At 39.0% G+C, this 12,571-nt stretch overlaps 1 non-coding gene across 1 annotated transcript; it reads right to left on the reverse strand.

Annotated features, from left to right (window-relative positions):
* Window positions 1-8,223: 8,223 nt before the first annotated feature.
* trnah-aug (transfer RNA histidin (anticodon AUG)) lies at window positions 8,224-8,296 on the reverse strand. Its single transcript has one exon. It is a non-coding gene; the product is annotated as a tRNA-His (tRNA).
* Window positions 8,297-12,571: the final 4,275 nt, after the last annotated feature.

Here is a 12,571-nt window from a genome sequence, read left to right on the forward strand (position 1 = left end):
ACACAGATGGAGACAAAACCTCTGGGCACTGTTTCCATTTACCTTTCAAAATAAAGATCTTGCACTGTGTTTATTTTATGCATGATGGCTGATTACATATAAGTAATGTATATTTAGATGGCTGCAGACCAAAGCGAGATTTCCTGAGCTGTTTTTTTTCACAATTTATTATCTCAGTCTCGTAAGGGCATCATTAAGCTGTTTGTCAGAGTCAGTTTAGAGTATTAATGGCTAATTATATGACCGCTTTTCCAGCTCAAAGTCGCTTACAAGTGCAATAATTAATTCATCGTCTTTTTTTTCAGTGAAGGCACATATTTAATCATTCTGTCATCAGTGCTCTTTTCTGTGGGCCTTTTGGAAAGTATTGTAAGGGAGGAAATGAAGGCACATTTTCAAACCCACCATGCCTTTGTTCCTTCTTTTTACACCCGCAACTTTCTGCACTTCTACATCTGGGGCAGCTACTCAGAATAAAGGAGGTGCTGTTCAGTTTGCATGTAGAACTCCACACTTTTAAAGCCCAATGCTGACTAGTGGCTTGGGTCAGAATGACAGTTTTTCCATTCGGTCAGTCCATTGTGGATTCTGTGCAAAAAGAAAAAAAACCCTAGGTGTAAGGAAAAGGGTGCAGTCCCTTTTAGATTCCAGGATCTGCAGCCAATGTCATCCTCACTGCAGCTGTTGGTGGAGGCCTTCCTTTATAGCTGATTACCTCACCATAACCGGGTTATGAAAATATCATCACTCGTTATACTTGTGCGTAAGGACATAGCGTGGCACTTCCCTCGCTGCTAAATCGAGAATGGTCAGCAATGATTGTGTGTCACTTACAAGAGGTAGAAAGCTTCCAAGGAATCTCTAATATCCAGCTGTGATTTGAACGTTTCTGTGCTTGTTGTCTTTTAAATCGTTGCATTTCAAATGAATTCATTTAACCTCTTTTCTTTTTTTTATAGGCGGTAAACCCATCGCTGTGTAAGAAAGACCTGACTTATGCCTATTTCAAGCCACATCTATTTCTCTTCCCTGAAGTTTCCATCCTCCACTTTGACATCCCTCACTGAAAAGCTGATGTCACTCCAATTTTCTTTTCACGCTCTCGTTTTCTTTTCTAAAACTTGTTGTCAAAACCTTCCACACTTTCAGAAAAAGCTTGTTTACTGGAGCAGAAAGTGCAGCGAGAGCGGCTCAAAGGGGGTCTGAGTTTCTTTTTGTACAGAGGTAATTATGTCAAAACAGAGGACTCTTTTTTTTTTGTTTTTCTTTTCCACCTAAATTATCTTCCAAGTTTGCCAGCAGCTGTCACGGGCAATTTTTGCTCTTGAAAAGATGAGGAGGGGAAAAAAGAAAAAAGGAGAGAAAGAAAAGGGCCCAGGAGACATATTTAGACATAAAACAGAGAGGCGCAGAACAGATGATAAGTTCCTCGTGAAACAGTATCCAGTAGTTTTACCCAGTGCCTGTTTGCCTTTTTACACACCTGTTCTCCTCACCTTTCTCCTGAATGAGTCTTTAAGATCCTTCCTTATTCATTCATATCAGCAAATTTGACTCATCTGTGCAGCATGCGACCATCCTGAATCTCAGCGTTAATGGATCAGCGTCCTTTTCTGTCCTCCTGGTAAAAATTTAAAACTACTTTTATTGCTTCTAGAGAACTGAGCTCGCACCATGCGGGAACTCAAAGCGTAGAGGTCCCTGCCGGCTGCTTCCTCATAAACAACATGAACAGGCGCGTGGCCTCGCAACAAAGTTGAGCATAAATTAGACAGAGGTTATGATCTGGGGCCCCAACGCTTGTCAGACGGTGGAGGTGAGTGCGTGTTCGGGTGAAGAGGTGAGCAATAGATTGTTTAGAGGCAGACGGAGACAGGAGAGGTCAGAACCGGCAGAACAGCGAGAACGTGGACACCAGAACTTGCCTTGGCTCACACATTCTGTTTAGTACTGTAAGCGCATGTTGTGAGTTAAGGACAAATCAGAGGTGTGGACTCGAGTCACATGACTTGGACTCGAGTCAGACTCGAGTCATTAATTTTATGACTTTAGACTTGACTTGAAAAAATGTTCTAAGACTTGTGACTTGACTTGGACTTTTACACCAATGACTTGGGACTTGAATTGGACTTGAACCGGTTTACTTGAAAAGACTTGATATTTCACCCCAAATATAAAATTTAACATGCATATTATATAGAGATTGAAAATGTGACGTCATTCACGGGTAGAACCGCAAAGGATTCTGGGAACTCGTGGCAAGCGGTACTAGCGCACGCAGGCTTTCAATTAAAATCAGTTACACAGCGATAAAAAGAAACACAAAAATGTCAAGAAGCTGTTGTATTATTAACTGCAATAGCCGGTCGCATGACAGCCACGGGAAGCCGACGGGTAAAGAGATCGGTTGTTATCGGATTACGTTGTGGAAGAGAAATTGTTCGAGCCATGTTTCCGAAGTAACAAAGAGGCGACTGGATTGCAGCCATTCAAAGATCAAATATAACGTCCTAGAACACTCCAGCTCACAGGTTAGTCTGCTCCAAGCATTTACACAAAGGTCAGTCTGCTGTTGTAGTTAATGCGTCATTTTTCTTAACATAATTGGTGATATAGGTTACAAGCAAGTCTGGCGCTGAACAGAAATTGTCGCGCTATGCTCCTTTATTTATTGTGCATAAATAGTAAATTATCCTGACACAATATTGCGTTTCGCTTCTGTTATTATGGTACATTGACAAAAACACATACTTTTATTCACAGGATAAAACAGGTTTTTTGTATCACTAATTGTCCAGTACGATTACAGCATACAATATTATTGTCACTGCTACATTTCTGTGATGCTACCAGAAATTATTTCCACTACTAATTAATTACCGTTGAGCTCAAAGGTTATATTAATAAACGGTTAACGAATGTGTATTTATGACGACGATTTGTGAGACTGGTAAACTTATGATACGTACGATGGTCTTTCGTTCTACACGGTGCATTTCAAGGTCCTGTAAACTGTACCTGGGCTTGTTGCAGTGACCGGAAGTTACTAAACTTCATGAGTGTATGCACTCACTCCAAGAACCGTATAATTATAAATATGCATATAAATATGCTAAGATGAGATAGCTGACTTCATCTAACTAGCAAATGTTTTCCAGGCTACGTTGGTGATACAGTTTTTTTTAATGTGTATGATATTTTTGTCATGCGATTTTAAAGCTGGTCCTACAAGCGCATCCAAGAATAACATGCAGCTTATCTCAGAACTGTCGGTGAAAATTATTCTTGGAGCTAGGTTTAATTGAGCTGCATTTTAAAGAGGTGCAATTTCACAATTTGTGTATATTTTCTAAGTTCACTATTTTGTATGTGTTGAGAAAAACACAGATTTTAAAATTACATGGTCTAATATTTACATTTAGCATAACTGCAACATTATTTTTTCGTTTGTTTTTTTTAAAGACTCGAAAGGACTTGAAATTCAAAGTTTCAGACTTGTGACTTGACTCGGACTTTTACACCAGTGACTTGAGACTCGACTCTGACTTGCCTGACATTACTTGAGACTTGACTTGAGACTTGAGGATAAAGACTTGAGACTTACTTGAGACTTGCAAAACAATGACTTGGTCCCACCTCTGGGACAAATTTTCAGGTGAAGAGCTGATTTGAGGTTAGGTTAGGTAAGCTGCTAAACTGTGTGTGTGTGCTTGTGTGTGTGTGGGTTCCATTCAGGTTGGTTATGAGACATCCTGTGTGAGGAGCACAGAGGCTTCTCTATTTATTGTAATGGCTAACATTAAAGTGCACAACACTTTAAATAGACTAATACAACAGCTGTGCGGGAGAAAAAAGTTGGGAAAAACATGCGCAATCTGATTATAATGTGTAAAATCTTATTATGAACCAAAATTAGATTATGGTGCATAATCTCTTTTTTGTTGGAGAAAGCATTACAACTAAGAAAAGTAAGAAGTATTTCCATAGCAAGAAATCAACCACATCTTTCAGTCTTTTAGTTTTTCTTTTTGTCTGTTTTCAGTGAACAGAAGGATGAAAATGCAGAAAATGTGAAAGAATCTGGTAAAAACAGAAAATGATCTTTTCATGTTTTCACTCAGATTTGACACAGGGATTAAAAATACACATAGAGGAAATCTGCAAATGTAAATGCAAATGAACAAGTCCTGCTGTTCCACAAGTATTCGGGACACTATTGAGACACTATGCAGTCAGAACTCATTATCAATATGGAACTGCATGTACCACAAAAACGTAATACTTCTTCTCATTGCTCCACCCAGATCTAAAGTTGATTCCCTCTGGACATTTTCCTATTTCATTAGTTTTTCTTATGACCTGAAGGATTTCTTCCTCATTTATCCAACTCCAGTTTTTATCACAATCACCATCCATACGTCTGTCTAATAGGTTCATTACAAAACTGATACAAAAAAGTCAGTTTTGTAATTGCAAGGGAAATTTTTTTTATAGTATTGTTAAGATGAGGATTTTCTGTTAGCTGTTGCAGTCATAGATCTCATCCAGTCAGTTTTAATTACCAGTGAGACCGGCTGGATGAGTGCTCGGGGTGCACTGGGCTAAATTGACCTTAGCAGTTGAGTCTCCAGTTTGACTCTTGAGTGCCCCATCTCACCACATTCTCTGTCTTTCTATGCAGCTACTACCTTGAATAAAGGGAAGTAAAAGGACTGGTTCTTAGATATTGCTGCTCTACTGTACTTTAACATTCAGAGCACTTTATACATCAAGCCTCATTCGCAGAGTCATACTACAGCTTTGTGTCTACTCCTAAGTACTTTCTAACATTCACACTCTGATGAACACATCAGAGAGCAACTTGGGACTCCGTATGTTGCCAAAAAGTATGCTGGCATGCAGAGTGGAGCAATCAGGGATATAACCACCAACCATCTGACTTGTAGATGACCGACTCGACCTTCTGCCTGCCTGTCTACCAAAAAGTAAATGGGTATGAAAGGAGAAGATCTCTTTCCTAGTAAAAAAAAGAAAGAAAGAAAGAAAGAAAGAAAGAAAGAAAGAAAGAAAGAGTTAAAAATGAAAAATGGGTTGGTGAAAAGATGTCTCTGCAGATGACCAGCAAATTAAAACCCAGAACCTTTTTGCTATTATGAGGCAGCGTTAATCCCTGACACACTAGCATGTAGGAGGAGAGTTGCTACTTTCTGGAGGCTAACCATGCAAAACAGGACAAAACAAAACAAAACAGACAATAAAAAAACTGATAAATATGGCTTTTATATTTCAAAGTAATTCCCAGTGTAGTCTGGTAATGCAGTTCTTTTATTTGGTCACAACCAAAAAAATATGAAATGTATTCCTTAAAAAAAAACATTCATAAATTTGTGATTTCTCACCTTTCAAACTAATTTAAATGTAAAACAACTGGATTTGACCCAGAACACATTCCCCATGCGTACTTTTTGGGGAAAGTTATGTAGCAGTCTGTAAATAAGTAGCTCATTTAGCACTTGGGAGTGATTTTCAGACCCAGTGAAATAGTTGTTTTATCTCTGGTAACTGCAGTATTTCCAATAACATTGAAATTTGCTGAAAAATGATCATATTAACAAATTCCCTGAACAGAATGATGTCCCTTTGGATATTACACTGGATGTTCTCATACATATACAGTGAAACTCAAGTTATGACTCATGTGTAAAGTCCACTTGCTATGTAGTGAAACAGAGAAAGGAACGCATGTACTGACAAATAACTTTGTGAGTCACCTGCAGTGAGCCTTACTGTAACACAACCTAGGGATGGGTATCGAAAACCGGTTCTTGTTGAGAACCGGTTCCCACTGTTTCAATTCCTTGGAATTGTTTGCCATTTTTGCAAACGATTCCCTTATCGATTCCAGTCGCCCCGAATGACGTCACCACGTTGCGGAGCGTCATTTACCTGGCAGGAAACATGGTAACTAAGCGGCTCAAACGCTCAAAAGTTTGGTTATACTTTACGAGAACAGATGACAGCAGGGCAACTTGCAATACTTGAAAAGTAGATATTTCATTTAAGGGAGGAAACACTATGAATATGCAAAAGCATTTGCTCACAAAACACACGATGACCTTAAATGAATGTCGTGTTTTTAATTCCGCTCCGGACTCGTGAATCTCAACCCAGCAGCAGCGGTAACGTTTGCACGTCCTCTCCCGTTAATGCGGCAGGTAAATAATCAACTAACAGTGCATGTTATTAGGGCTGCTCAATTATGGCAAAAATGATAATCACGATTATTTTCACTGAAATTGAGATCTCGATTATTTGACGATATTTATTTAACCCTTTAAGACCTACTATAGAACCAAGTCCGCCAGAGCTTATATTATATTTTTACATGCTGTAGTGCCATTTGTGGGAGCATTTCAAGTTGCTATACAACTGTTATAGCCCATATTTTAATAATATGTATGCATTAAGTCCATAGTAACTGCATTAATTGCAAAAAAGTGCAATAAACTACAAAAAAATTGAAAATCGTTTTTGTTTTTAAAAAAAATATATTTCTACTTGGAGAAATTTAAGAGGTTTATCCCTCAAAACTTTAAATACAAAAAGTTGCAAAAAATATTTTACAACAACAGGAAATTTATTTTGAGTGTTTTCATAGTTTTAATTTGGAGATACACCAATTTTTATATACTGCAGGAAAAAGGCCTACAAATAAAAAACTACATTTTCCGCGAAAATGACGTCACTTCCGGTTTCGGGCAGGAAATGGCGGACATGCGACAGTTCGCGCTGAGTCTGTTTCACTGTGGGAAGTGTTACCCTGAAAACCATACATTTCACACCTGAGCCTCAACTCTCGTGGCCTGGTACCAAACGACTCACGGACCGGTACCGGTCCAAGGCCCGGGGGTTGGGGACCGCTGCTCTTAATTGTTGTGACGCGTGTTCGAAATGCAGAGAGGTGCGCTGGATTTGCCAGACGGAGCAGCGCGAGAGTAAAGCATGAGGGAGGGGCTAATAATCGGCTCAGTCATTTTTAATGATCGTTGAAAGCCCAGATCGTAATCGTGATTAAAATTCGATTAATTGAGCAGCCCTACATATTATGTTAGCGTGATCTGCCTTATTTCAAAACCTGCCATTACTGTGCATTTAGGCGACCATGATGAGACAGACAGAGTCTGGTTGGCTCAGATGCTGGCAGTTCTCACTGCGTCTCCTTTCAGGCCAGGATAGACGAATGTCAACGAGCAGTGACTAAGTTTGTGGTCAAAGGCTTGAACCCATTTGCTACAGCAGATGCCCCCGATTTTCAGTAAGTGAATGTGTTTAATTGTAGGCAGGGACATTACTGGATATTCTTGTGTAATTTCTACAGAATAATTTATGTTATACTTTGTTATTGCTACAGAAGAAGATTTATTTTATTATTTTACATTTACAATTTTTTTTCCTGGGGACCCTGTGACACCCATTGAAGAGCCATAGGCTGTGGAGCTCTTAAGATCTCACTGTTGGGTTTGTAAGGCCATGTTACTCCTAAATTTCTATCTTGTTCAAAGAGAAGATATAAAACAAAGTTCTAAGCTAATCAACCTTAGTGTTCCCCTTTAAAAAAAAAAAAGAATCGATAAGAGAATCGAATCGTTAAACAGAATCGAAAATGGAATCGGAATCGTGAAAATCTTCTCAATACCAATCCCTAACACAACCTCTTACGTTTTATTTATTTTTGAGTTACAAAAAAAAGAAAAGAAAAAACACAAAGTTTATATTTAGATTAATCTATGCACATTTATTTTAAGCACAGAGTTTTTATCAGTGCACTTTCTATGAAACATGAGACAATAATTGTAAGAACAGCAACCATGGCTGAAAAGTTGGAGCTGCTGATGAAAGGAAGTGGGTGATCTGACCTTGGGCCACTAATTTTACCTTCTTACCGGCATGTGAGAGCTCACTGTACATCTGTCATCTTGCCCAGGATCATTGTTATGATTTGAGAGTTGGATTACACGCTGGCAGTACCTTTTTCTTTGTTACTTTCTTCATGTGGGGCCCTAAAGTTGATACTCTGTGGTCCAGTCAGACCATTCTCATTCGCAGGGCATCAAACACTGCAACTTCAAAGCTGTATCACTGCGTTTAGATGTAGGATTACAGCAGTAAAGGGTTAAGCCACATGTGGTACACAAAGAGATATTAATCATTTGGGAAACAACTTGAGCCAGCCAGGAGTCGAACCTGGAAACTTCTGATCCATAGTCAGACGTGTTATCCATTGCACCACTGGCCCATGAGATGAGGAGCAACGCATCGCTCAATTAGCATCTACATCCTGAACACAGGCTATCCTGACATTTAGAAGAACTTTGTCTGTAGTTATAAAATGATATCATCCAATATCGCTGCAGCCAGTGCATCAAAACGTCAACAGACACCTCGTTCATGTTTCTGCAATGTCAGTATGAGACGTCTTTTTTTTTTTTTTGGTTTTGTTTTGTTTTTGTTTTTTTGGCTTATTCAAAAGGCCACCCACTCCATGAGCTCCATATGAGGAGCTTTTGAAGTTTTGCTTCAGTACATCAGTCTGTGTCTTTGTAATCAGATTGTGGTTTGAGCTGTGTTGTTACTATATCCCTCCGCAAGACTACATGTCATGCACATTATGTCACTGACCACAATTATTGTTTTACATCATTCATCCCTTCACTGTAACCGCTTATATTTGGGATACATTATCAGGCTGGAACAAAGAGCGGCTCGTGCGCGGCTCGTTTTAGTTTTAGTTTCTCTTTTTTTTGTTCACCTAAATAGAATCCTGCACCTCATCAATCTACCTCTGTCTGTCGTGTTCATTCAAAATGTATGTTTGCATGACGATAAGACAAAACAAAAGATGCGTATCTTTTTCACATGATCTCATCACAGTTCAAGCTGATTAGGCCTGTCCCCACTTTATCCATTTTCCCCCTGCAGACAGGAAAGTTATGTATTTTAAATCAGTGTCATCTTGATTACGAAGAGGAAGAATCTAGTCTTTCATCTGTTTGAATGACGCGAAGCAGACGCTATTGTGTGTCGTGTCAGCTGATATCAGTCGGGCCTCTGTAGCGGTCGGACGGATTCACCCTGTTTAGCTGAAGCTTTATCTCCCTGTCTCGTACCATCATTCTGGATCACTGCGTTACAAGACAACGTTATGTGGGTTGCCACTTCTCATTAAATGTGTCGCCACTTAGGGGAGGATGGAGATAAAAAGCGGCATGTTTTTGAAAAACTATCTGTGTACATACGCAAAAACATCCAGGGCGCTTACGGGGAAAACAAGTATGTACAGCTGCTTGATGGAAAAACAAGGTAATATGGAAATAAAATATTTTTAAAAACAGTGTGTTCATGTCTGCATGGTGAACTGCTTTCTCTAAATATAAAAAACTAAACTAAACTAAATATAACAGCAATTCTGTCCAATATTTGGTTCTTGGTTATGGAGCTAAAGTCTGGATTACCAAAGTTATTGAAATACATCCTGAGAGAAACATGAAAGTTGTAATGAACACAAAGGTTAACTTCATAATGGAATGATAGGAAAGTCATGTGAGAAGGATTTCTGTGCCAATCTGTCATGTAGCTGTTACATGGACCGATTCTTAATTCTTAAGCGCTTTCTACTCTGAGTACTTAAAGTGCTTTACATAAATTGTACATTCACCCAATGACTTCTTCCCCCCTTTTTCCTACATGCATCGTAGAGCAACATGGGGTTAATATCTGGCGCAAGGATGTTTAGCATGCAGACTGGGATCAAACCACCAAGCTTCCAGTTAGTAGGTGACCTGTTCTACCATCTGAGCTACACCCACACCATAGCAACAGAAAAGCTCAGGAAGCATCATAGCTATATATACAATAGTTGTCAAGAAGCAAACTATTTAAACTTCAACACTGGGCTTGAGTGAGTCCCTTCTTAGATAAAACTCTGTAACTGTGTCAGATTAGATGAAATAAGACTCATACAATCAAGTATAGCTTGCTGTTCTCTACATAGGAAGTGCCAAAAGCCAGTTACAAATAACAACTTAGTGAGCATTAGAATCAGTGAAACCAGCTTTGTTTTATAAAAACCAGAAAAAAAAGAAAGTCTGATTAGGGACATATGCATGAGTAAAAAGGACCGTAAAAGGTTATTTGCCTTTAAGCATCTTTGAGTCATACTGTTTAATTTTGTTTTGGATCAAAATGAAAGTTTCAAAACCTTCTGGCATGCCAGTCCTTCTTTCTGGAAGTTTTGGGGGGTCCCACAGGCAGTGTTGGTCAAGTTACTTGAAAAAAGTAATCAGTAACTAATTACTGATTACTTCCCCCCAAAAGTAATCCCGTTACTTTACTGATTACTTATTTTCAAAAGTAATTAATTACTTAGTTACTCAGTTACTTAGTTACTTTTTTAAAACACGATTTACAACCTGAGGAGGTGATAAAGCGATAGATCTTTCAGCCCAATTCTACTTTTTCTGCATAATCCATCATACAAAATGTAATCAAATGGAAAAGTCTCTATAAAACTTGTTTTATTAGTTTTAATCTTTTAATTGTATGCATGAAGCAAAAATAAAATTATATGCACCATTCTCTGTCTTGAATAAATTTGTTTAACATTTAAACCTATTTTCTGCACATTCCAGCACATAAAATAAAATATTTTTTGTGTTTACACTCAGTCTTTCAAATAGATGCAAGTAAAACACAGCAGAAAATAAATAAAATCAAAGACTAGCGGTCCTTTTGCTCTATTTTCACCTGTAAAGCAGGAGTGGGGTAGGCGGAGGTTTACCCTGGTGCAGGTGTGCCGCGGTCAGTGGAAGAATCCGCGAGTTTCTCTGTGAGTTTCCCATTACCTCGTTGCGCACTCGGTGCTTGTTTAGGGGTTTTTTTTTCGCTGTGAAAAGAAGTTTTCTTCCCACACACAACGGACACTAATGTTTTTGCCACTTTTTATGGAATCAAACTCAAAGTAAGGTCAGTACTTCCACGCTTTAAACGCTGCACACTCATACTCTCTCCCACAATCGATATGTGATCCATTGTTGATCTGCACACAGCTGTTGTCATGAACGTTGCACTCGCTTACGTCACTGTCATGAGACATTCTCGCAAAAAAAATCACGGTTTTAGTAACGCAGCGTTACTACGGAAAGTAACGTAATCTAATTACCGTTTTTGCAATAGTAATCCCTTATTTTACTAGTTACTTGAAAAAAGTAATCAGATTACAGTAACGCATTACAAGTAACGCGTTACTGTAATCTGATTACTTTACTGCCCATCTCTGCCCACAGGGGCCGTTGTCCGATACACCAAGTCTGTTGTTGTACCAACAGACTATATATAAAAGATGGATTCAGTGAACATGATGTCACCCACTAGTGTGACTGCCACCTTTTTAAACTAGATATCACCGTAGCAAGAGGAGGATCTGACTTACCCGGCACAGCACATTCATACAATAGCGGCTCATAAATCATCAAGTGAAATGTCCCAGTGAAAACTAGAAACTGATTCAATGAGTCGTTACTCATTGAATCAGTAAATCACTTTCTCTTTTATGCAACTAAACTTCCTTTTGCAGGCTTTGTACACCTTTGTATACAGTCTATGTTACTGCCGGATACTCGTTTGCTCTCCTGCTTCACATCGCAAAGACTTCTCAAGACTCTGGTTGTTTTCACCATATTGTGCAGTGTGACATCAACACAAAGCAATAACCACGTCAATAAGGTTCAGCGTCTGGGAACCGTGAACATCTCAGCTAAATTTCATGGGCGCTGAGCCGGTAGTTGTTGTTACTTTACTTATGTGAGAGATCATTGAGAATCGTTTACACTTGCAAAGACAGAGAAAAAGGGAAAAAAGAAAAGAAAATTTGGTTGAGACCATACGGCTGGGTGACATTTGGGTTTTAGAGAATATAGTTAATCATACGGAAAAGACATTTCTCTCCATGCACCACTGGAGTCACACAGCAATAACAAAGAACAGTTCAGCAGCTGTGGTCACATTTGGCGCATGATATGCCACTTTGTTTGTGTCCAGTATCCAACAGGACTACATAACTGAGTGAGGCGCAGAACAGGACCTGTTTTCATTAGAGCTTTTCCTGAAGGGAACTGCAATTTTCCTTTATTAAGCTTTAAAGTTAGAGATGAAGATGGATTGTGTTTCCTTCATACTGGGGAACGAGTGCCAGGCATGACTAACTTGAAGTCATTTTAAGGGTTCCCCCAGTGTGTACACACAGCATGTAGGCATGCACAATCTTGCACATACTGTGCGTGTGTATGTGCAGCGGAACATATTTAAATGCATATACACAAGTGGCAGCATTTATTTTCCTTTCACACACTTCGCACGCACGCCCAAAGCACTTCTGTTCTCTTTGAAAATCAAATTAGGGTTGTCAAAAAAACCAACCCCCCCCCCCCAAAAGAAAAAACAAAGAAAAAAACAGGCACTGTAAGTTAAAGAAGACTTTTAGACTCTGTGATGCAAAACAAATATCACCTTAACC

The sequence above is a fragment of the Maylandia zebra genome, linkage group LG5 (assembly GCF_041146795.1).
Source record: "Maylandia zebra isolate NMK-2024a linkage group LG5, Mzebra_GT3a, whole genome shotgun sequence".
NCBI classification, from domain to species: domain Eukaryota; kingdom Metazoa; phylum Chordata; class Actinopteri; order Cichliformes; family Cichlidae; genus Maylandia; species Maylandia zebra.